General features: G+C 39.6%; 1 protein-coding gene across 2 annotated transcripts in view; it reads right to left on the bottom strand.

Annotated features, from left to right (window-relative positions):
- The window catches only part of RHOH (ras homolog family member H), a 34,035-nt gene that overhangs the window by 10,283 nt on the left and 2,858 nt on the right, over positions 1-20,894 (bottom strand). Inside the window, exons 2-3 of one of the 2 annotated variants that reach the window (XM_030564799.1) lie at positions 9,874-10,078; positions 8,397-8,501 (exon numbers count right to left, since the gene is read on the bottom strand). The gene's annotated coding sequence lies outside the window, so the exon portion shown is untranslated. Of the gene's footprint in view, positions 1-8,396; positions 8,502-9,873; positions 10,154-20,894 lie in introns of those variants that run through there. The other variant, XM_030564798.1, reaches the window with a different exon arrangement.

The following is a 20,894-nucleotide window of genomic DNA, read 5'->3' as shown; positions in this document are numbered from 1 at the left end:
GATCCCTGCACAGGGAGCTGCTCCCCCATCCACCCAACCACTGTGAATCCAGAGACCCTCACACCCAGACCCTCCCACTGAGCCTCACTCCCCTGCACTCCTTGCACCGTGTCAGGTCCTTGTGCTGTGTTAGGGCTGGGTGTAGCCTCACCGCTGAGTCCATTTCCTGGTGGGGGATCTGCACAGTGATCTCCCACTTCTGTGCAGCCAGTGGCCTGTGCTCCCTAACGACATGCTGGAGCCTCCACATTTATTTGACAAATAAAATTTGCAGAATTTTCAAATACTGTGTACAGAATTTTTAATTTTTTGGTGCAGAATTTTTCATATTTTGGTGCAGAATGTCTTCTGGGTACTTTGAAAATGATTCCAGCCTTCTCTAAACTAGGATTTGGATTAGTTAACATGTGTACAAAGAATAGTGTAGACAAGGCCTTTAACACATGCTAGTCTAGTTGGCCAGCCAAAGATTAAATACAATGCATATGCTAAGTAGTATCATCATTATCCAGTGACTGCAGCCAAACATCCTGGAGTTAAACTTCCCTAAAAATATTCACGTTTGAGATGAGACAAAGCATGAGCATTTTGAACTCTAAAATGCTTTTTCAGACATTATAAAGCTTGAAACTAAAAACAAGGGATAAAGGCCAAATTTTCAGACATTTGTAACTATGTTATTATTAAATAGGCTATCACATGCCCTCAGTTTTGGGACTGAAATCTCCATTGCTGAGAATGGGAATTTCTACTTTAATGTGGGTAGCATGATATGGCCCAGCAGTATTAGTGAAGAAAAGTAAGATATGAAACCCTATATTGTGATTATTTGTGTCTGATCACACTTTTGACACAACCACATCATGAAAATTTAACATGCACACCCATGAATTAGAACAACCTTAAAAGGTCAAAAAAGTCTGAGTAAAGGGCTGATATTTAGAGTTCCTGAACTACTGAAGACAATGGGAACTATGAGTGCTGAGTACCTCTGATAATCAAGGCCTGGATCAGGTGGATCCTTAAACCACCTCATTCTCATTGTGCTTAGGTAGGGAGTATAGTACGAAATGTCCGATAACTCAATATTTGGGTGCCCAAGACTGATTTTCTACACTAACCCCTGTGTCCTGCCCAAATTCATATGAGGTTAATTCCTGGAGGTGAAAATCCAGTACAAGTTCCTGATCCAACACCCTTTGAAGTCAATGGAAAGGGACCATCGGGTCATGCCCTAAGAGAGCGATGCACAGGCCTTTTACTGGTTACCTGAATAGGGGTGAACTTCCTCCATTGTGCCATGTAAAATTGTTCTGGTACACTGTATATTGGATAAAATAGCCTTTGTTTCCCATCGCCAGCTGTAACACCTTTTTGTTCTATGCTGTTAAATAATTCAAAATTTTTACATCAGATGTGGCTACATTTCAGTGGTGGATATGCATATACATATTGAGGGGTAGTATTCTACACACATACACCCATATTTATCTATCTAAGATACTTAATGGCCCCCATTAGGGTATGTGTATCCACCAATGAAATACAGCTACTTCTGTGTGTGCATCTAGGTATAGATATACACACACACACACACACACAACATACTTAAACATATAAACACACTCACATTATAGTCCTATTACATGTACATATTATGAAGAGACATCTTTCCATAATTAAAAATTACCTAGGTTTCAGTCCTAAGGCCGTGCCTAACTTCAGTATAATCAAACCAAAGGTCCAATCTTGTAACCATTTAGGCATGGAAATAGTCTCATTGCCTTCAATTGCACTGCTTGTGTGTGAAGTTATTCACATGTATAAAGGTTTGCAGCACTGGGCCCCAAACCACATCAAATTTCTCATGACGACACGTCCTACTTTAAACACAGAACTTTTTTCTTGAAGTATGAGGTAAATCAGAAAAGACATATCTATGGTAACATATATATTATATAACTATTTATATAATATTTGGTAAAAACATTTTTAGCGGTTTAACTCTTTAAAATCCTTCTATTGTTTTTTGTTTTACTGAAGTTCAGATATTGATTTCGCTACAGATAGGACTTATCACAAAGTCTGGTGTCTTTCACTGTTTTTGTTTGAATTTTTAATAATTTATTGGATAGCTAAAGCACGATTAACACCCATTAGGAAGTAAAATGTACACAGAGTGCCCATCCCTCATGCACACACAATGGATACAAATCTGTGTATAAAATTAATATATATCTTTATTCAGAATATGGCACTATTTGCCAGCCTGGATAGGTATGTAGTTATATGCACAAATCAATCAGCATATATTTAAAAAACATGAAACATTCAATAACTAATCTATACATTCATGTTTACTAAAACACAGATACACACACATATCTATATAAATACCTCATACACATGCAAATATATATATATATAGATGAAGAGATAATAGATGTTTATATTTGCAAATGAATGGAGACAAACGGACATAAATAAATTACACAGTCACTTACATGTAATTACATTTCTATTCTATGTGTACATACTAATATTTATATTCAAATAATTACAATTTTTCTATCCTCTATTGTATGTGTCTATGCATGCATTTTTATGTAAATCCTATAACTATATAATCTAAAATAAAATACAAAAACTTAAAAATCTGGAAATCCTCACACTAAAATCTTTAGTTAAAGATAGTTGAGGTTAAAAGGACGTTAGTATCTTTGCACATTGTCCAAAGCTCATTGCAGTCCATGGGAGTCTTTCCATTGATTTCAGTGAGCTTTGATTAGGCCCTTGGGGAGGGACTATCTTCTTGTTACTTGTTTATACAGTAACTATCAAAATGAGGCCTTTGTCCTTGACTGAGGGGGTGGGAGGTGTGGGGGGAGGGGCTTAGACACTACTATAATAAAAATAATAAAAAATATAGATTTGTATACCTCCATGTCACATACATATAAAAACCTCCAAATGTTAAAAAGTCTGGAAATGCATCTGTAAGCTGTCCAGCCACTTCCCCCCGCGGGGTAGTAAAAACTGGCCATCCACTCGTACTGCAACCACTTTCCTTTATCCACTCAAGCTTTAGCTTTGCCCCCATTATTTCATTGTTTAATTGAACAAAGGTATTGGTTGGTAAATTAGGGGCGTGTATGTTCCTTACAAAGTGCACATTATAGGTTTTTAAAATGCCCAGCCCTACTTCTCAAAGCCCTCAAAGCCCAGCCCTACTTCTTCTGACTTCAGCAGGAGTAGGAGCAGACTCTCTGTGTTTAGTATGTTATGTAGTATTTGTATGTGCTTTATTACAGGGGGATGTGCTCAGGGAGAGGAAAATTAATAATGCAACACAGAATTGGAATGTTTCATGGAGGTGTTTGGTGTGGGGGAGGGATTTGGTGCTGTTGTTCCAAGTATGGGGATGTGCGTACAAGATATTCTATGTTGAATTTGTAACTGTTTTGTGTAACAAATAACGTATGTTGTATTTCATAGTGAACAATTCAGGATACATTGATACATTATGGTGAACATTTATATTTTCCTGTATTTCATGTCTGAAGTTATGTGTTGATTTTTAATGGGGCAAAGGTAAAATTGAGTGAGCTGTAGAAATTTGGTGAGGTGGCGAATCATGAATGATTAATTATGTCAAGGTAGTAAGGAACTGACTACATACTTTAACCTTGTATTTCCAGAATTGCCAAAGTCCACAGTTTCTGTCCTGTGTGTATGGTATGCAGGTATAAAATCTTTAGTTAGATGTTAACTGTAGCAAGTGGTATCCTCCTTTCGAACCTAACTATCAATTACAGTTTTTGTGTGGCAATATGTCTGTACCTAGTTAGCAAATCATTTTATAAAGCACTTTGTGGATGGAAGGTTATTATTCCTGCATTTGGTGGTTTAACCTATTTAACCCTTTAATTTGTTTTACACTTTTTTGTATTTAATTTATATGTGGCTACCTTGCAAGGTCTATTCCATTATCCAGTCTTCATGTACTTTATACCATGCAGTTGTAAAATTGGTATAAAAGCATATTTATGGAATACACTGGAAAGGCTCCTTTCCTACATTCATAGCTTCCCTAGGAATGCTTTATTTTAACAAAAGAAACTGAATACAAAAGTGCATATAAATGGCACTGAAGTCCCCTTTCCTGCTCACACGAGTCACAATGAAGTTCTCCAGCTGGGTACAGAAGCCTGTGAGCATGGATCTTATTTCAGGGTCAGGGCTGCAGTTATAACAAAAAAGAAAGGGAGTGCCCCAGCCTTAGCAAGCTGTCATGCTTGTATTCATTTAATTTATTTTTGAAGTAACACATGTTGTATATAGAGGGTCAGATTTACATTGATGTATATTCTGTGCAATCCGTGATGTAAGTCTTTGCGGAATTTGGCCTGAGAACGCCTGCTTTATTAGCTTTCTCTGATTTCTGTGCAACCTTAACATTCTACCACTTTTCTATCAAATGTGTAATATTACAAGCAGCATTGGACCATATGGAGTAGTTTCAGAAGAAGAAAAAACCCTCAAGAGTGGATTATCCAACTTCTCTCCACTACCAAAAATAGATACTTTATATAGACCCCTTCTTTTCTCATCCCCCAGTACAGTTTTTTTTGGTCAGACTTCATTTTAGATTCTTATAACTGAAACGTTGTTTTTCATCTAGTGACTGGATAATACATAGTACATGCCGGGGTACACAGCAAACTATTTCTGTTCTCTCAGAGTGGTCGGGAACTTTTTAAAGTTTTTCTTTATTAGCAAGGAAGTGTTAGCACATTTTGCATGAAATCAGCCATTTATATGAAAAAGAGACATTTTTATTGGCAATATGGCAGAATGTCACATTTTGGACTTGTATACTAACATTTGCAAAATTTGGTTTATTTGACTCAGGGGGCTTGGTCCAAGCCCATCTGGAAGTTTTATAAAAACCTCCCATTCAGTATTAAAGCCTTATTGAAACATAAGTGAATTTTCAAATCTGGTTTTAGTTTGATAATAATGAAACATCCCATCTTGAAAAGCTTTTGTTTAATTTATTTTATAACACGCCTTTGTAAAGAGAGGAAATCAAAAATACAAATGTGTTTAAAAGAAGACGCTATAAATTATTCAGTTTACCATACACTGTTGGAAGTAATTTGATATAATGGCCACACTTAAAACTTTCTAGTTTTTGACAAGTTTTTAAGCATAACCATTGTAAATGGAAAAATACAAAGTGCAATTTATCTATATTTCTGCTTATCCCCAAACTGACTTTCATCAGAAGGGAAAATATTTGCCTTTCCTATTAAAATGAAAGATTTCAGGACTTTTCAAAGCCCTTGGATATGAAAGACAAGAAAAAAAAATCTTCATCTAACTACAGCCCTGGTTGCATGAAGATATTCAGCCTTATTTTAAGTAAACAAGGGTAACCTTCAAAATCAAATCAATATCACTTGTGAGGAGTAAAGAAATCAACAAATGTTATCACTAGCTCATATTGGGTGAATTTCACATATTTTAGATTAATTTTCAACCTTGCAAACATGTGTGCACTGAAAACAGTATTGTGCATTACCATTAACCACAATATTCGTTCTGGCCTCTGCTGGAAGAGTAGTGTTCTTTCCCTTCCCATGTATGTCGGGTCTTTCCCACATGGTGTGTCATCAGTGGTGCCCCTTTGGGAAACCCCCAAAACCAACAACAGCATCATTTTTTGGTTTTTAACATTTTTAAATGTTTGATCTGCCTATTTTACTGACCCACGTGGATAAAAATATGTATCTTGAGTTCAATTACATTCACATCACACATGAATTTACAATTGCCATTGACTCCTGTGGGAGTTGGACAGAAGAATTGGAGAGCAAAATAGGGTCCCTTGTGCAAAAGATATGTTTGTCCATATATCTGAAGACATAGGTAAGTTGGAAAGGTAACTTAATCTGTGATAATTTATACCCCTGCTTATCTCTTTTTTCTTTTGGACGTACAAACAGATAAAATCTTTGGTGAAATTCTGCTCTTAGTTCCATTGGTGCAGTCACATTAACATCAATAGGGATATTCTGATATAACTGAGAGCAGAATCTCTCAGTTGCCTTTCCTTTCTCTGGTGAGAGATACATTTTAGACCTGATCATGCAGCCGCTTTGTACAAGTGATTCCCATTGTTCATACTTAGCAGCTGCATAAGCAGAGCCTTTGGCTCCATATTATTTTCCTCTCAACACAGATCAGAGCTCATCTGTATGTTGGAGAGTCTTTTGGTTTTTCAATGAACATTAGAAATTAAGCACAAATAAATTATGCTAAATATATAGGAAAATATGTTTAATTTTATGTGGAAGGGGTGATGGCAAGTCCTGGGCATCAAATTTGTTGTATGTTTCCAATACATAGCGGTATCGGCACAATGTTTTAAAATATGTTCTCAATGGTGAGTTTGACAAGATAACAGCCACACTCCCTTTCTTTATGGCTAGGTCATGGCATGGTGATGTTTGAAAAATCACTGTTTTAAAAGATCCAGCTGGAGCTAGTCAAAAAATTAAAAACTTACTTTTGCGAAAAACTGAAATGTCCAAGTTGTTTTCATCCTTAAGTGTTTGAAACAGACTCATTTTTAGTGTTTTAGAAATTGTTCATGATTTTCATTCTTTTTTTCCACAAATTCTTTTTAATGAAAAACATTACTGAAAAGGTAATTGAAGGTTTTAATTTAATGGTAAACAAAAAATTGCAACAAACTTTAAGTAAAAGTTTTCATTATTTTTAACTATAAAAAAATTACCTTTTTGCAACAAAATAAATATTTCATTTTCAAAGGCCATTTTTCAGTTAACCACGTTGTCAATGAAAAATTACAACCAGCTCTAGATCCATGAAATGAGAGATAGGCTAGTGTCTTGGTCTCACATGCCTTTGTGACCTTTAGATTGGTTGCCATATTTCACACTATACATGAGAGTACCAGGAAAGACCAGTCAGAAGGTTCCACAAGTGCAGATACAGCAGATCTCTTGCTTTGCAAAATTGGCCACAGGGAGCTCATTACATCTCTAGTTCTATTGGTTTCCGGTTTGCTTCTGGGTGTAATGCAAAATGTTCATTTAGGCCTTTAAAGGTCTATGGTTTAGTCCTATCTACCCAAGAGATTGACTCTCTGCTGTCCACCACTGTGGTAGCTGAGATCAGTTGATGCTCTCTTGAGGTTTGCGTGACTGCGGGCTGCTTCAAGGTTTTCATTGGAGAGTATTTTCCTCCAGAACTCACTTTCCACAATGGTCAGACAGAGCCAGAAATTTGTTGAACTTCAGCACGTGGTGTAAAACTCATCTCTCTACTCATGATATTCCTGAGAAGGTTGGTCAGACCCTTAAGAATTTCTCTGGGAAGATCATGTCTACACTATAGCTGCTATAGCAGCACAGCCAAACACTGCAATGCTGCTGCTGTAGCGTAGATGCTTCCTACATCGATGGAAGGGGGTTTTCCATTGATGTAGTTCAGCCATCTCTATGAGAGGTGATAGCTAGATCTGTGAAAGAACTTGTTAGTTGACCTAGCCATGTCCACACTGGGGGCTAAATCGATCTAACCATGGTCAATCTAATTTTTAAATGTAGACTAGGTCCAGTGGTAACTGGCTGGGGACGTAGACTTAAATTTATGCTCTTACTCTGGCATGTGGGACATGTCCTCTGATGCAGCTAATCATTGGCAGAAAAAAGGTAAATGTTTGAGGCCTGATTCTCATTTATACTATGGCCACTTTACAGTGTACAAGCAATTTAAGGCAACTTGGCATAACAGACCAGTGTAAATGAAACTCAGGCCCATATACTACAATTTAATGGTTAATGAGCTCAGAGGCTTAGACAAGGGGTGGAGGTCATTTATAAATACATAAAAGATATAAACACATAAATGTCTAATTTTCCCATTGTAGAGCTTCTAGTCTAGTGATTAGAACCTTAAGTAAATTCAGCCAGTTCCTCCTTCCAAAGGTATTTCTTGCTGTAGGAAGTAAATTCACGTAAGCCTTCCTATAACTTTAATTCTGCCCAACATCTAAACAGTACATGTATGCCAAGTGCCTGCCTTTTTAATGAAATTGGATTTAATTATGTGATACATATTTAAGTCATTCTTTGATGGATGAGATTAAACCACATTTTTAAATCACTTTCACATTTATGGTAACTTCAAAAGTTAAATTAATTTATTTCTATGAAAATTCTGAGTTTTTATAAATGTAAACTACTACACAATCTAATGCAAAGTTCCACCTTATCTCTATAACAGTAGAAGACAGGCATACACTAGGTACAGCAAAAAGCAAGCAGATCAGTCCTGCAAGGATCAGCTAGCCTTTTTTATCCTACCTTTCCACTCTGAAAATATTTTCCTTAGGACAAATTTGTGTTAAAGACGTCCTCTTCCAGATGGTCACAGTCTCACTCCTATGCCATGTACTAATGGAAACAGCACTGAAAGAGGAGGATAGGAAAATTAAGAATTACATTCAGATTTTTACGGGTACCTGAGAGAAATCTAGATCTGGCTGTGTCTAATGGATATTATGTGATCCAGCACCCTTAGACTCCGTCCTTATCCACTTCTTACATTAGGTACCTTTTCATTGGCAAGGTGACGATTATCGAATAGCTTATATGTTTGGAGGAGCAGCCTCTGAAAACAGAATCTTGAAATGCATGAGTATATCTGAGTTTACATGTATATACACACCACTGCATATGTAACCAGACCATGTGTCATGAAAATAAGGTACTTGTTCTATAGAAGAGAAGAGTAGCATTGAGAAGGAAGAAGAGAATTGTGTTTGTGGCCATTTAGAAGGCAAGTTAAAGACTTCATTCTCAAAATGAAGAGGTGAAAAATCATTAGGATCCTAGCTGGACCAGGCTTCAACTGAAACTAGGAATGGAGCTGAAGAAATCAGTAAATTAAAAACCTTTTAATACTAACTTCAGTTAATAAAACATTACCATTTAACCTCTTTGAAAAAATTATTACAAAACAATTCTCATTCTAAATGTATATTGTGAAAATAAAACAATAAATTTTCCCCTCAGTGACAGTTTACTTAACAAACAAGGGATGGGATCCTCCTTTCATTTGCATCAGGTTTACGCATGTATAACTCTATTGACTTCGGTAGAGTTATTCATGATCTACACTACTGTCAATTAGATCAAAATCAGACCCAGGATTTTTAGATATGTTTGTTTTCTATCTTTTTTATCTGCATCAATTAACATATAAAGTTACTGGCATGTTCAACCTCACTTATGTCCTCCCTTTATAATGGGTCATTTTAGGCTGAAGTTCCAAAAAGAACCCCTTAAAACACAATAAAAAATCCAGGGACAGCAGCATGTTCTTTTTGTGCTGAAGTAGAAAATAAGCATAAAATATAATAACAAATCCAGGGGAAGTGAACAAGGGGGACTAGGTTGTCTTTTAATATGATGTCACAATAAGGAATGTTCTATTTTGTATAAAATTTGACAGTGTAGTTTTCAAATCAAGTTTTGTAAGATGAGACAATGAGGAAAGCTAAAAACACTAATCTTGATTTAAAATATATATATTTACATTAAGACATTGGAGGGAGGGGGCAAAAATTCACCAGATACAGGATGTTGAACATGGCTCTTGAAAATAAATGTTACGGAAGTCAAGTACTCTTAGTGCAAGTGGAGGATAAAGAAGCAAACTGGAGCTCTATGGTTTTTGTTTTTCCAATAGAATTTTCATTGCTGGATTAACAGTAAATTTTCTTTTTTCTTAAAAGAAGGTGGGGAGAGGAGGGGAAAAGAAGAAAAGAGAATTACATACCTTCCAAATAAGCCCGGTGTAAGAGACTGAGTTTAGTTCATCTGGTGATGGGGCAGCAGAGCCAGACGTAATGTGATGAAAAATAAGCGAGTGGTTTAGTTCAAGTCAGCTTCCTGAAGAGTTTTCAGCTCTGCCTGTGTGGGTTTTGCTGTGGGTTTGTGTGTCCTATTCTCTCTGTGATGACTCCAGAACGTTCATGTAAAACCTACTCAGAGAAGGAGAGGGGGAGGGACAGAGCAAGGCCCTGATGCATAAAGATTTCTCTGTCTTGCATAGTGACAGGTTTCAGAGTAGCAGCCGTGTTAGTCTGTATCTGCAAAAAAGGTGCCACAAGTACTTCTGTTCTTTTTAAAGATTTCTCTCTGCAGCTTGCTGTTTCCATTCTGTTGTTGCTGCTACTAAGGTAGGGGCACCACAGCCCACTCACCAGCAACCAGTTAAAGGAAGAGCAGTTGAACAACTGCCCACGAGTCTGGTCTATAATTCAAACTTCCATCAGTTTGACAAAGAATGTATTTACTCACAAACTTGGGTTGAAATAACTACACTGATTTTAATTCACACCATTGAACATTTTGGTTCCAGTCTGTGAGTAGACTAGCCCTAAAAAGTGCGATTTTAAATTGAACAGGTGCAAAACAGTATGGACACTCTTAAATTGATTTAAACCTTGTTTATAGAGATTTGGCTTAATACATTTAGGAAATGAATTAAGCTACACTGCCACCAGCGTCTCTGATCGAATCTGGGTGGGGGAAGGGGAGTGCTGAAGCCCAACCCGGGAATCTCACGGCTGAAGCCAGGCCGGGGAGGGAGAGGAGGACTGAAACCCTACCCTGGAGCTGCTGCTTTCCCCTTCCCCCATCTCTGCACAGGAGGCTGTCATGGCCACAGAAAAAAACCCTGAGTGAGGTAGCTATGCCAATCCAACTTCCCATGTAGACACAGCTAAGTCGATAGAAGAATGGTTCAGTCAACATATCTACTGCCACTTAGAGAGGTAGAATACCTACATTGATGGAAAAAATCCCTTCTGTCACTGTAGGAAGCACCTACGCTATGTCACTACAGTGGCATGGCTACAGGGCTGTAACTCAATCTGTAGCTTGTAGTGCAGACAAGCCCTTATTCTGATATAATTGGGCCTTTTCAGTTTAGCTTATTTTGCTTGGGAAGCGATTTAAGCTAAAACAATAAAACCCAATTCATATCAGAATCAGTGTGTCTACAAAGTGGGGTACCCCATACAACCGCATTGGATAAATAGTAAAAACTTTCTGTTATATCCATAGTGTAAAGGCCAGGGCTGGCTCCAGGGTTTTTGCCGCCCCAAGCAGAAGAAAAAAAAAAAGCCACGATCACGATCTGCAGGAGCTTTACTGCCACCACTTCAGTCTTCAGCGACAATTCAGCAGCAGGTCCTTCACTCTGAGAGGGAGTGAGGGACCCGTCGCTGAATTGTCACCAAGAGCCAGACGTGCTGCCCCTTCCCCATGGCCGCCCCAAACACCTGTTTGCTGGGCTAGTGCCTGGAGCCAGCCCTGGTAAATGCCAACAGACCCCCAGCAGCAGTGGGCGGGAATACAAACCTGGGAACCTCTGGAGCTAAATGCATGAGCCTCTACTGCATGAGCTAAAAGCTACATGGATGTTAGCTTAGGCTGTAGAGCAGACTCATTAATCTCTCTCTCTCTAAGAGGTGTCAGTGCCACTAGATGGGACAGAACCCCACACCCAGGAGGTATATAGGTTACAATAGCATACAAATAAAGTTAGATAAAACATAAAATGCTCCTTCTGGAAGGTTGAAATGCAACATTACTTTATTTCTTAAAATCTAGAACCTTAACATACAAGTAACAAAAACAGAGAGAAAGAAAGCAGGCTACTCTTTAAGGGAAAGGGTTACAGCTCAGCCCAACTTCCTTTAGAGTGGCTGCTGAAAGACCCAGGTCACACACTTCCCTACAGAGCCTCTCGTCTGCAAGCAAGACCAAGAAAACCCATGAGAATTTAAAGTGATAGTTTATCATTTTAACAGAACATTCAATACACCACTCTTTCTCATGTGGACAAAGCCTCAGGTTAATTATATTTGAACCCATGTTAGCTGGTTGGCTGTGTTTTTGCCTCACGTCAGCTTCCTTTTAGGCTACGACATGACCAGACAAAATGGCTTGAAATATATTCACCTACATCTTAGACATGGTCTATGCATTTGTTTGTTTGTTTTACTGATTTAACTAAGGGTGTGATTTTCTACCTAAATAATTACATCAGTACAACCCTTTGTGTGTACACAGTTATATTGGTGTAAAGGTGCCTTCCAGTATAGCTGTGTTCATACTGAAGGGAGGTTGTTGTACTGCTTTATCTATATTGGTTTAATTGAAGCAATACAATTTTTGTGTGCAGAAAAGCCCTTAATTAGAATTAAGAGGGCATCTCAATTGTGTTAATCTAGTATGAGTTAACATGAGTTAAAAACACACCCTTCTTGTATGGAGTCTAGATGGAGTCTCAGGCCTTGACCACACAGGAAAAATTTTTCAGCATAGCTGTTTTGCTATAATTATACAGGTATAACTAAACAAAAAGAAAAAACAATGAGGAGTCCCTGTGGTACCTTAGACTCCTCATTGTTTTTGCTGATATAGACTTTCACAGCTACTCTTCTAAACCAAGAGTGTGTCCACTATACTTTGTCTAAAATAGCTTAAACTACTTTCCTTTTGACTCACATAGCACTGCACCTTTAAAAATAAGTGTACAGTTATCCCCGGGGACAATGTTTTGCTGCTAGGCTCTATGCATTATGAGTTGTTGTTCATGGTGGATTGTGGGATACCTAGCAGAATCTACTGAAATTCTAGGACTTAGTGTCAAATTCCCAAGATTCCTTCTCCAGCAACTATAATTTCTCTAGTATTTGTTTTCCCCTGAAGGCAAGGAATTCCTGGGTCTCTGACAAGACCAAGCAGAAGAACAGGGCATGGTGGTGTACCCTGATGGTTCTTATCATCAGATGAGGACCAATAGTCAGCCACGCCCAGATTAGTTTCTGTCACTTTCTTCAGGGCTCTGTTTATTATCTTTGCAAACAAACAAAGAAAAATGTTCAAAAAGTGACAGAAACAACAATCTGGTTTAAGGTTTTCAGACTGGGCCCTCTGGCAGCTACTGGGCAGGGCCTTCTCCAACTCTAGGGGGAGCCACAGAAGCCTCCTGGATGCTGCCTCTTGCTCTGGTTACAGGAGAGTACATGCCTTACTGTCTCCTGATTCACCTCCCCCCATGGAACTGAGTCCTCCTTTATACCTTCAACTGAGAGAATGGGCCAGTTATGAAATGCTGTTCAGCATGGGTCAGCTGATTCCCAGCACCTGCCTCTGGGCTTCTCTCTGGAATATAGGTCAGCTGCTCCCTGTTCCCCACCCCCAATCATGAAAGGAGCAGATCACCTTGTTACACATGGCTGTACTAGACTTAGGGACTGTGAACTTGCCCTGAGCTGGAGTTGCAAACAGAGATGCTTGAGCATATGCCTTCATTTAAACAGAAGATGCTCCCAGGGCAAGGGAAAACATGCATATAACCAGACAAGGCAATCCAGATATGCTATTACCTACTGCATTGCATCAATGGGATGACTGCATGAAGCAATATAGTTAATAATTCAAAATTGGGATTCTGCCAGGGCCCACTCACTCCTGCCTCTGCTCAAATCCTAAGCTCAGAGACATTTATACTGGTAAAACACACCATGCAATTTATTTACATGTTAGTTCCCACCACCCTTGTACACTTTACAGCCTTATTCCTACAGTCTTAGGGGATCCTCAGCTCCTGAGGCAATCACAATCTCACTATTGCCTTTCTCCCTCTGCCCAAGCTCCTTCCTGTGCCTTTCTGTATCCTCTGTCTAATGGCTTAATTAGCCTCCCAGCTCTTCTCCACTCACCAATTAGCCATAGCTCTTCTTAACAAGGTATGTTCTGCAGTGTTTAATTGGAGCTGCAGTGATCAAAGTGCTGGCTCAGTGGTTGTTGCTCAGTACTCTGTCACAGGGATGCATCCACACAAACCTTGTAGTGGTGTAACTCATTCTAAAATAGTTATGTCATTTCCAAAGAGGATTCATTATTGCAGAATAAGATGCAAGATAAAGTGAAAAAAACAAAAGGTCATTTGTGTGTGGACACAAAGCAATTTATGCCAACACTATCTAAAGATATATTGAAAAAAAACTTTACTGTGTAGATAAGTTTTAAGCCTGCTGAGATAATCACACAAAAGCACTACATGTTCTTTCAGAGTCTAGGCATGAAGGACTTGGGAATCTATTTATTTGTTTTCCCATTTAAATTAAAATCCATTCTGATAATCATGTTTAAGAAAGAAGGGAACATTATTTGACAAACAAAGGTCATTTGCTGGAATACTCTGTTTTGAAAAGTATAGAGTCAGCAAATTGCAGTTTAGGACAGTACATTGTTGTATAATCTGAAAAGAGAGTGAGGGTGACGACTGTGTAGTGGGCCCAGAAATATCCTCACCAGGAAATTTGTAGGACACACCTGACATTTGGTGCAACCTAGTCTATTTCAATGGAAACAAACTGATCTTCAAAAGAACTTTTGAGGGCTTTCAGGATGGCACCTCTGGAAGGGATGATTTAGAATCTAGAAAGGATGTCACCCTGGAAGACAGGAAAATCACCCTGATCTTCCTATCAATTTTTTTGACAAGGGGTTTCAGCACATCATTGATTTAGATAAGAGTGCTTGAGTCACTTGATTACAAATAAACTATCTTAGTTCTTAATTCTTATATCCACTTAATCAGGTTCATATTTCCCAAAACTAGTTTGTGCATTCAGGCTAAAAGTTTCCATAAATACTATTAGTACTTTATCATAAAGAGAAAATCAGTCTCTTTCTATTATAATTCACTAATATATCTTGGGATGTTTCCCCTGGAACTCAGTGTTTTGTCTGAATTAGGGATAGCAAATACAGCACTCAACTTCTATTGATTTAAACATCTGAGATGATCACTATCCATTTTCAGGAGTTACAGACAAAACAGTTGCCTAGAAATGCAAATTTGTTTCTTGTTTTTTTATTACTGATTAACCCAGATGTGAAGACCATCTGGTAAACCGTTTGCATTTTGGTTGAAATAACACAGCCATCTGCTAAATATTTCATAAACAACTTTCAACTAAACTGAATTTTGTGAAAAAGCAGGCCTGGGAGTAAGAAATTGGTTTTAATTTATCTTGATTTCCATCCATTCCCTCTACTTTTAGATTGCAAAATTCACTGTTCTTCCTGGAACCCGCTTCAACCTAGAGGTTTCTAGGAAGATTTGGGTAGAAGATATTTTTCTTCTTTTACTTTTTTCAATAAAAATTGGAGACCTTTCTTAGGGAAGCATGCTGTAGGCAACAATTGCTCCATGGCTCTTTCTACTTATGGCTAACCAGTTTAAATTACAAGAGAACCCACAAGCTCAGGAGCAAGAGTAGAATCACACAGCATAGCTGTCACTTCTCCCATGCTTGAGTCTCAGGACTTGCCTGTTTGTCTTTCTTGACGTTTTTCTGCTCCTTTTTTTCCCTTCCGTGCCGTGCAGTGGCGGGGAACATCTGGCCGTGAAAGAGTTTTGTTAACACTAGCACACAACAAAATATATTGGTTCTCCTTTTTTTGAAATTCGGTATGAGTCACAATGCCGGGGCTTTGCAGAAACCACCTATTACTTGCGGAAGATTGGTGGGGGAGGTGCAGAGGACTGCATTTTGGTTTTGCATTGAAAATCAGTTAACAATGGTTTAGAAACTAAAGAGAAACATTCAAGTGAACTCAGTTTATATCAAGTTACATAATATAACATTACCCAAATTTTTTGGTCACTAATGTATGACACAACCTGATTTACATACAAGTTTGTGTTGGTCTTTTAACAGTTCCTATGATAAAGTCTTTGGGCTTGATCATGCAATCTTTACTCATTCAAATAGCGTGCATACTACAACACTGAGAAGCACAATGCTGCTACTTGCATAAGGACTACTCATGTCAATATGGATTGTGAGATCAAACCCAGAATTTTCTTTCATATAACCACTGTCTGATTTCCTTTTCGTTTTCAGCTTCTCTTATTTATGCTTTGGACAGCTCTAAGAGATAGAACACACTGCTGTTTCCTCCTCAGTAGTATACACACATGCTCAGAAAGTAAAGTGAATTACTTTTAAATGATTTGGGGAAGGAATCTCCATTAAGGTATCCGTTTACATCAATGCCTGCAAGCCCGCCTTGTAGCCTAGGATGTCTTAACATTGTACAAACTAATTTTATTAAGTTGTTTATATAACACTCATGACTAACTGTCTGGACACTGTGTAAAAACTTTAATCAATAATAAAACTAGAGGTGCTCAATTTTACATATAATTGATTTACACACTATGTTCTCAACATTAACAAGGAAGGAAGGAAGGAAGGATGACTCTGTGGTTAGGTTGCTAGTATAGGATATGGTAGACTATAGTTCAGTTCTGTGCTGTACTACAGGGTTTTGGTGGGACCTTGGACAAGTCACTTGGGGTACATGGGACCCAAGACCCTCTTATCCTAGCTGGCAAGGGGGTTGCAAAACCTCTGGATTCTGGTGTTTAAGTTTTGAAGCAACAAAGAATGTCATGTGAGAGCAGCTGACACACTGGTCATTAATATAATTGTGAAATGTATGTACAGCTGCTGTGTAAGGAGTTATGTATATATCCTGAAAAATACGTTCTTAAAGTAAGTGTCTACCGGCTGGTCACCAGCAAAGGAGAAAAAGAGGTTCTATTTCAGACAAGAGATGTTTACTCATCTATCTGTTTTCTTGTAAATGGAGTATTGTCTCATTTACAATGGGTCTCCTACCACAAGTCTAAACCAAATGCAAATGAAGGACTGTAAGAATGAACTTCAAAAAAGGGTTTAATAGTAAGAAAAACACAACGGGGAAGGGGAAGAACCTTATCTTGGGGTGCACTTTGAATGTTTGCTCCACTATATTTGGGAGACAAAGAAGACACCCTGGCATCTTTGCAGAGGAAGCAAAAGGACAATGATTTTGCTTCAGGAAAAAGGGGACTCAGCCAGGCTTGATTGAAAATGCTGAAGAGAACATTGGGTGAGATAAAACTTCTTTAGACAAGAGAGTAACTTGTTAGTTAAGTTTAGTCTCTAGCCAGCATGTTATGATTTTATTTTACCTAAGAAAGTGGTGAGCCTCAGAGCCTGAGCTGCAACTTCAAAACACTGTCTGCCCAGCTATTTTTGGTGAGGTTGCACAAGCTCCATGAGCCCAAGTCTGTTGACCCAGGCTGGGAGGCTCGATTCCCTGAGCTGTGCAAACTTACTCTCGTGTCTCTGTGTTCCAGTTCTCCATCTGTAAAATGGGGATAACAACACTTCCCTACCTCACAGGGGTGTTGTAAGGATAAACATATTAGAGATTGTGAGATATTCAGATACTGCAGTAATGGACACCATGTATTTACCTAAGATATATAGAACAAGCACGATGACTTCAATGGGATTACTCATGGTAAAAGAACTACACCCGGGGTGACGGGGAGCAGGAGGAGGCATTTTCATGAGCAAGTCGTACTACATTAAAACTACTCGGGACAGTGTCAATACTATGCCTGGTAGTATATTGTTGCTTGGTGCCTAAGGGCTTGTCTACACTAGCATTTTACAGCGCTACAGCTTTCTTGCTCAAAAACAGCCCCCTGATTGCAGCAAGTTTCAGTGCTGTAAAGTGCCATTGTAGACAATGCACCAGTTCTGGGAGTAGCGCTCCTAACGCTGGTAGCTATACTCCTCGTGGAGGTGGGTTTTTTAGAGCACTGGGAGAGCTCTCTTCTAGTGCTGGTGCCACGACTACACAAACCATGTTAAAGTGCTGCCACGGCAGCGCTTTAACAGTGCCAGTGAAGATGAGCCCTAAGTGAATCAAAAGAGTTATATAACACTCTGTAAGCTAAACTGCTGCACATTACAGGTGGAGCTGGTAGTGCTCCCTATCATTTAGGTTTCATGACAATTCCCATTACAAGATCATGTTTTTAGTTGCTTCGTACTTTGCCAGGCTTTATCCATTCAGCCTGAAATTTCTCATGCCAGATGTCTGCCTTGGTCTGATTTTTTTCTGGAAAAATTCAGACAAAACAGTTTAGCCATTTTGAAAAATGAGGCAAGGGAAAAATACATTGATTTTCAACGTTAAAAAAAAATTTTATAACCTTTTATTCGGAAAGCTCTAGCAGCCTCATGAGTATGAGCAGGGACCTGAAATTTGAGATGGGGTGGGCTTTTTGCCAGGGATATGCCTTTTGCTGTTCCTGTGAAAATCCACCTAAATTTGGCTAAGTTATAAGCCTTTGCAATATCACAATTTACACATGCTCAGTAAATACTTGCTAAGTCTTAACAGCTAAAATCTAAAAAGATTCAATCCTCACTAAGCATGCTCCAGCCCCTCGTCGCTCTTAGTACTCACAGACTGCACATGTACCTTCCCCACAGAGCAACTGAGAATGCTCCCTCCAGCCCAGGGCTACTGGAGTGAAACCAGCTTTTTCCTGCAATTGCTGCTTCCAGGTGCTCTGGGCCAGAGTGGGGATGGGCACTGGAACTGAGAACAGGGAGCCTGTTTCTCCTGTGCTCTCAATGACCGCCCCCGCCTCCCCTTGGCACGAAGGCAATGTGGAGAAGGATGCCATCTGATTCAAATGCACAGGGGACAAGAACCAAACCTAGGATGCTAGCGGGGAGGGCTTGGGCAGGAGACTGGGACAAAGAGCCTGGAGGTGGAAACTGGAACTGAAAACTGGCAATGACATGAGGAAGGAGACTGGGACTGGGAGACAGGGATAGGGACTGGGATTGCCCATGCAAGGAGACTAGGTCTGGGAGCTTGAAAGGGAAATGGGGGAGTCAGTGGTTAAGGGGAGTAAACTGACATTGGCTGAGGAGCTGGAGGAAACTGACAGGAGAAGGAGATTGTGACTGGGAAACTGTGTGGTGGGAGAAAGGTGGGGGGAGGGGAGACATCTTTGACAAGAAGCTGTGTGCAGGGGGAGAACTGGGACTGGCCGGGTAAAGAGATTGGGCAAGGAGTTGGGGTGGAGGAGGCACTGAGATTGGACAAAGAACCTGGGGAAGGAGACTAGGACTATGTCTGCACTTAAACCAAGACAGTGGCACAGCTACAGTTGAGCTGCTATAGCACTCAGTGTAGACGCTACCTATACCAATAGGAGAGGTTCTTCAGTCAACATAGGTAATCCATCTCCCCAAGAACCAGCTATGTCAACAGGAGAATTCTTTCACCAACCTAGCGCTGTCTACAGCAGCATGTAGGTCAGTATAGCTATGTCTCTCAGGGGGATTGATTTTTCACACCCTGTAGTTATACCACTGTACGTTCCCAGTGTAGACAACAATGTGGGGGAGTAGGGGTTGGCAACTGGAAGGGAGAGAGACAGTTGGTTTAATTTGGTTTTTGTTTTTAATATGGGAAATTACACACAAAAAAACTATGCTAAAAGAACATTATTAAGGTTGCAAAGTTAAGCACTCAAAAGTTAGGAAATACCAGAATTAAGGTTGTCCATGCAATCTTAATACATCCCCGTGTGTATGCATTATGATACAATCTTTAATACATGATCACATTCCACCCTGCCCCCGCCCCTCCAGCACAAACACACAAGACCCCTGTCTCCTTCAGTGCACAGGCTGGGCCTGCTCTACAGACTGTAGTGACCTCAAGCTCCTTTGTTGTGGAAGTTGGAAAGTGTATAGTGTCTGAGGCAGAGAAAGGCAGAAAAAGAAAGGATGGTTGCACCGTTAAATCTGCTGCCCTGGAGAATTAGATTCTATTTGTGACTGTACCACAGAACTCTTGTGTGATGCTGGGTAAGTCATTTAAACTAAACTTTTCACACATGGTCACTGTGTTCCTCATTTTCTGGATCACTGATTGCTGAGCACTAAGAGTTGCAACTGAGGTCAACAGGAACTGTGCCTTAAACATATAAAGTGCCACGTAATAAGTAATCAGTTCCGAGGTCACAAATTGGGCATCCAATATAAGTGTATTTTTTTTAACCTTAATATATCCGTGCCTCAGTTTGCCAGTTGTAAAGTGGGGATAACATCACCTCCTCATGAAGGTTTTGCAAAAATAAATTCATTAACATTTGTGAAGCACTAAGATACTATAGTGATGAACGCCAAAGAGAGAACCATAAGGAAATTAATTCTGTCTTCATAGCAGGGTGTGAACAGTGTGCAATAAATAAAGCATGGGGTTACACACTGAACAATGAGGAGAAAACAAAATTTTGGACAGCTGCTCCTTAAGTGAGTATAACTGATACTGCAAACACATGCAGTATCTTTGGAAGCCCATATTGTTTTCTCACTGTGGACCAGTGATTGCGTGTAAGATTGTGTTCTACTCAGTGGTGGAGGGTTACCACAGCTCCACCAGGAACCAAAAACAGTGGGGGTGTATAAGCAGAGGGGAGGGGCACAGCCCTCTGCCTGGTTAGTAGAGTTAAGGTGGTGGTAATCCCTTCTACTAGTTACAGTCTTCAAGATGGTGACACAGTCCAGACAGCAGCCATCCCACATCATGGCTACATTGCAGGTGGGATATTGGAACCAGGGTCCTCCCACTCCACTGGGTTCCGACCCAATCCTTAGCCCATCCAGCCAATGCCCATCTCTGGGGAACATCACCTTCTGGGCTTCCAGGTCTCATCCTAGCTGCTTGATGCTGTGGCTCCTCTGCTCACCTGCAGACTCAGCTCCGGTCCTCCCTTACTGCTCTCAGGGCATGTCCTCCTCCCTGGCTTGCCAGTCCCTGACTGAGCTGCATGGCTGGCTTTTAAACCCTGTCTCCAACCCAAGCATCCTTAATCCCCACCTGTCTGGTGAGGGGTTTAGA

Source organism: Gopherus evgoodei, chromosome 5 (assembly GCF_007399415.2).
Source record: "Gopherus evgoodei ecotype Sinaloan lineage chromosome 5, rGopEvg1_v1.p, whole genome shotgun sequence".
NCBI classification, from domain to species: Eukaryota; Metazoa; Chordata; order Testudines; family Testudinidae; genus Gopherus; species Gopherus evgoodei.
This window is presented reverse-complemented; position numbering and strand designations above follow the sequence as displayed.